The sequence below is a fragment of the Carassius carassius genome, chromosome 4 (assembly GCF_963082965.1).
Source record: "Carassius carassius chromosome 4, fCarCar2.1, whole genome shotgun sequence".
In the NCBI taxonomy this organism is placed as follows: domain Eukaryota; kingdom Metazoa; phylum Chordata; class Actinopteri; order Cypriniformes; family Cyprinidae; genus Carassius; species Carassius carassius.
The window spans coordinates 42,684,735-42,690,623 of record NC_081758.1 but is presented as its reverse complement, the minus strand read 5'-3'; the positions used below and the strand labels follow the sequence as shown (position 1 = coordinate 42,690,623).

The 5,889-nt window shown below is 35.4% G+C and overlaps 1 long non-coding RNA gene across 1 annotated transcript; it reads left to right on the top strand.

Annotated features, from left to right (window-relative positions):
* The first annotated feature begins 4,701 nt into the window (after positions 1-4,701).
* LOC132131771 (uncharacterized) lies at positions 4,702-5,049 on the top strand. The gene is made up of 2 exons (XR_009428946.1): positions 4,702-4,787; positions 4,984-5,049. It is a non-coding gene; the product is annotated as an uncharacterized LOC132131771 (long non-coding RNA).
* Positions 5,050-5,889: the final 840 nt, after the last annotated feature.

Here is a 5,889-nt window from a genome sequence, read left to right as displayed (position 1 = left end):
CTTTATTTTAACAAACAAAGCCGAGCGCCTCCTGCAGAAAGGACACTCCAGTTCTGTGGGGTTTCACAGATAATATACCCACATCCCTTCCAAATATGGTCACCTCCTTTAGATTATTTTTGGGTGAGACTTTGTACCAGGTGTCTTTACTGAAATAACATTCTCAGGCCTTGGTTTTCAGGCCTTTGCTACCAAAGTCAACCAAAGTCATACACACAAAGGGAATAAATAATAGTGTACAAATGTAGGCCTATAAGTAAATTGCTTATTTTCTAAATAATAAAATCTTCAACATTGTCAACGGACGTCCAGATTATAGCCTATGAACGTCTGTTCAGTGGACGTTTAGATTATGGCCGGATTGGACATCTTTATTCACGTCATTTATGGACTGTTTCTGGATGTCAACGGACGTCCAGATTATAGCCAGTATGAACGTCTTTTCTGAACTAGTTCTGGCTGTCAGTGGACGTTTAGATTATGGCCAGATTGGACATCTTTATTTGCGTCATTTATGGACTGTTTCTGGATGTCAACGGACGTCCAGATTATAGTCAGTATGAACGTCTTTTCTGAACTAGTTCTGGCTGTCTGTGGACGTTTAGATTATGGCCGGATTGGACATCTTTATTTGCGTCATTTATGGACTGTTTCTGGATGTCAACGGACGTCCAGATTATAGTCAGAATGAACGTCTTTTCTGAACTAGTTCTGGCTGTCTGTGGACGTTTAGATTATGGCCGGATTGGACATCTTTATTTGCGTCATTTATGGACTGTTTCTGGATGTCAACGGACGTCCAGATTATAGTCAGAATGAACGTCTTTTCTGAACTAGTTCTGGCTGTCAGTGGACGTTTAGATTATGGCCGGATTGGACATCTTTATTCATGTCATTTATGGACTGTTTCTGGATGTCAACGGACGTCCAGATTATAGTCAGTATGAACGTCTTTTCTGAACTACTTCTGGCTGTCAGTGGACGTTTAAATTATGGCCAGATTGGACATAAATTCACAGTGTCATGAATCGACTAATTCTGGCTGTCAATGGACGTTCAAATCATGGCCTGGACGGACGGACGTGATATCAACCTGTTTTGTACGTCCACAGACGTCGCTTGCTCAGTGGGTCTATTTCCCAGCATGCCTCTGCACCAGGATAGTGTAAACAAGCCAAACAACGCTTTGATTAAGATTCTTTCCATCTAAAAAAAAATGTGAGCAGACACAAACCCTTTCAGAGTAACAACGATCAGACTGTAGAACATTTTTAAATGTTTGAAACACTAACATCTGTCATTGGTTATACAAAATGCGTAGCCCCGCCCACAAATCACCCCATTGGTAGAATTAATGATGTAATTTTTCAGTCTGCCATTCAAACAAAAAGTCTTTTGACGTCACTTAAGATGCAAGAAATACAAACTTTTAATTAAAATTAACATTAAAATATCCAGTAACATTTTCCAACAAAGTCTGAATTAAAAAGAAAATTAAAACAGTAAATGCATTAGTATGCATAGAACAAGGAGCACATTATTAATATATATTTCATATATTTTTATAGCATTTATTAACCTTTATAAATGTTAATCAATAAAAAATACAATTGTTTATTGTTTGTTCATATTAGAGCAGTGACTAAAGTTGCCAGATCCATATTTAGATTTTTTTAAATGTTATAAAAATAGTTGGGACTAATAATTGTAAACATCATTGGGTAGTTATATTGTTTATTAAATCTTTATGGCACAGCCTCTAAAAGACTGAAGTAGCCTAATCTGTAGGATTTGATGACTTGAAGTGAAAAACACACCACAACAAAACTGACGTAATCAACAACCTGTCTACAATCATAATAATAATATGAATTGATATTATTAGTATTATTTTAATTATAGATATTTAATAAAAGAAATATATTTCAATTGCGATAAAACTAATGTATTGTAACTAAAAACAAAAGTATTTTATTGGTCTGTGAATACTGAAATTTTAATCAATATTTAATCATAAATAAATAAATAACATACATGTAATGATAAAACACCAGAAAAGCATCATAAAATTGGTCTGAAGCTATCAACAAAACAAATCTAAGACAGTCCTAATCATACAACATGAATACTCTGTTAAACGTTTACTCCGGTGTTTGACAGATGAAAAAACCCTGCAGAACGTTCAATGTTTATATGCATTACTTTGACAGTCTGGCAGAATAATGCACATAAATAATGAACAGGGGTAGGGGATAGAAAATATCATTAACCTGATAGAAAATCAAAGGAAGTCTATGAAATGTCCTCTCTAATAAAGTTATACAAAATAAGGGTTGACCAATTATCGGCACCGATATTAAGCTTTTTTTATGGTTATCGTATCAGTCATTTTCAAAACTGGTTTGCCAATATTAGAATTTAAAAGAATTTAAAGAAAGTTTTTGTCAGAGCCCTTGATATTCTTAATTTTGACATTAATTTTCATTTATACACCAGACATATATATTAAAACATTGGATATACTTGATCTGTAATAATCGGTAACGGCCCTGAAAAACAAAACAAAAATATCAGATTAGGTCAAAACATCTTAAGGCAAATAGTAGCTCCTAACTTACCAAATTATGAAAAACAATAGGTATGTCAGGTCCTAATTTTAGGACTCCTAAATTTTTGCTCTTAAAGTATTTGACAAAGCCTGGTAAAACCTGTTTCTGCCCATGGATAAAACTGATGGATGCATTAATCTGCCTAACATCTCCTTTTATAAATCATGTGGATTTCTCTAAGTGAAGAATGGAAAATTACTTTGATGCAAGTGTATAGAGGACTTTACACGACAACATTTTTGTTTGTAGTTTCATAAAACAAACAAAAATGTGTGTGTCTTCTGTTGGATTTCATCTGAAACAGCTGCGCTACAGCGCCACACTGGTCAAACCGTGGTATTGCAGGCCCTTACCTTAGGTCAATTTTATTTTAAAAACTTTGAATATGGAAAATTTTAATTTTAAACGTTATTTGAATATATACTCATATTTCATTAACATAGTATATTTTTCTTGACACATAAGAAAGTACATCTCGTTATGCTTTAGTGATGTCTGGATAGGATGTTGGAAACTTATTCTCTGCAAGAAATATTTTTCTATGCAAGGATGTTTGTGAAGTTTGTCGTTGGTGGTTCTGCGAGCTCTTTTCCAGGAGCTTGTGTTTCTGCTCTAAAGGTGTAAAACCACAGCCTCATCTGTACTTTTATCTGATCTCATCTATCGCAGTGACCTGACCTAGCTTTGAGCTTCAAGTTATCGTTACAATTGTTTCATTTGTAAACGTAAGAAGTGTTTGCTGAACACTCGCCCTCAAGACATCCTAGATGTATATGACTTTCTTCTTTCAGACGAATACAACTGGAGTAACATTAAAAAATGTCCTGGCTCTTCCAAGCTTTATAATGGCAGTGAATGGATGTTTTTACACCTAGGATGGCTTGAGTTGATGTATATTTTAAGGGTTAGTGTCAAACTCAAACCCAGAAAAAAGCTCATTGTAGTCCCTACCAGCATTTATTTGTAGTCCTTTAAATATCTCCCCTTGCATTGAACTCTGAGCATTGTAACTTTGCAGACGTTGTTTATGCTCTAACAGCAACATTACACACTAACTAAAATAAAACAAAAAAGTGTAATAAAAGTATGAAAGCATTTACTTTTCCTGCCATTTATTTCTTTAGCTTGAAATAATAATGTATATTTCTTATTTAATAAGGTGTAATCCTTCTGGAGCCACACGAACTTTAAGCCAAGTCAAAATGAAACACAAAAACATTCTGCAAAGAGGTAATATTGGATTACACAATTACTGAACTATTATTATAACAGGATTTAGTATATTCATTCTGTCATGCAGCTAACAGAAAGAAGACTGAAGCCCGTCTAACTGGCGGGTGGGGGGCCACCACCACCTCCCCTCACCCCATCTGAGGAGCTGGCTCTGTCCCTTAATAAAGGGCGACCAGTGGTTGCTGGCATTCCAGGGGGCAGTTCATCACACATACTATGCATCACAAGTGATGGTGAAAAAAGGGTGACATGTAAGTTTACCTCTATGATTTGGTTTCATTTTTTGTCCTGATAAATTACTATCTCTGTCACTTAAAGGCTATTTGAACAAGATACATTTTTTATGTAGGCTTATTTTATTTAACTGCATATGATGTATTATTTTCTTTGATAATATTGAGAATTTAACGGGTTGTGTGTTCTTATAGATACTGATGGACGGATTGTATTATTGGACTCTCCAGAAAGAAATTTGTTGTCAGGTACTTTTAGGTTTTTTACTTTTTTTTTGGCCAAATAATGTATACTTGAATATTTGTCTTGTAGGATGAAGATGATGATGACGATGAAGAGACCACATCTGCTGTGACAGAAGTGGACAATGCTGGTAGATCCACTGAGGTATGATGCATACCATTATGATGTATGGCCCCTTCTTGCATTAGAGTCATTGTCCTTTCATAGTACATACCTAGGGATTTGCCCACTGATGAGGGTCCTTCAGCCTCAGCACACAATCTTAGCAGGGTAAGAACTTGTGTCCATATTTGAATTTTATTGTCTGACCAAACCATCTCATTTATTACATTTTTCCACCTTAGTTGCCAGCAAAGGAGCTGTATAAGGTCCATCTTCAAAAACCTTATACAGCTTCAAATGGAAGAGAAAAGGCTCCTCATTAAAAAAGCAGCACTTGAAATAGAATTACTTGAGAATCGCCTTAAGGTGAGAACTTGTCTGAATATTAATCTGTTGCATGTTAAAAGTGGTCTGTCTGTCTGTGTCTGTCTATCTATCTATCTATCTATCTATCTATCTATCTATCTATCTATCTATCTGTATGTATGTATGTATGTATGTGTAAAGCAATATAAAAAATAAAAAAAACATTTTAATGAATTGTACTTTTATTGTTTTTCAGGAAATGAAGAAATAAACTGCCTGGCAGACCAGTGCAAAAAAAACTAATAAAAGTAATTTTGACAAATCCTGTCTCAAAGTCTTCTTTTTAAAGAAAAAATTAAGTTGTTACCTGCACATTGATATTATGAATAGATTTCCTATTAACATAGTCTCCCTCATTTATTGATGGAGCTTTAATAGAAATGTGAGTGCCATCAATGCACCCAATTACATTGGGAAACCCTGAAACAGAAAGTTATGGAAGTATGAAGTGTGTGCATAATGAATACATGTATAGATATTAATAATATGACTAAATATTAAATATGCGTCATATATTTTACTACAAAGGACAAACCTGCCACTCTGTGGAATTCGTCTTTAATAACAAGCAGAGGTTTATGGCCAGGGAACTGTACAAACGTGGGTAACAACTGTTTAAGTGCCAGACACACTGTACGAACGGCTCTACACACAGTTGCCTTTCCCACATGCTCTGAATCGCCCACACTGTACAAAAAATGGCCAGACGCAAAAAAACTAAGTGCTATGCACAGAATGTTTTCTGTGCTAAGCGCACAGCCGCGGTTTGTCACATTTGCGATATGCAGTTTTAAAAGACGTGTTAAATAAACTAATGAATCCTTTGCAAAACGATAACGCTCGTTTAAATATTCATTAGGGTATGCAAACACATCAATACGCGGTCTTAGTTATAACCCTCTCCCGACGAAAAAAACCTCGTATAATTTGTGCTTCTACGTCCACAGGATGCCATGCTCACCAACCTTCTGAAACGAAGTTACACTGAAACATAACCTGCTCTCGAGCAGGTTATCTTCAGAGAGTCAGTTGCTATGGTTACATACATACCCAGAAAGTTACCTCTGTTTTTGGAACCGAACGTTGAGGTTATCCACGAACT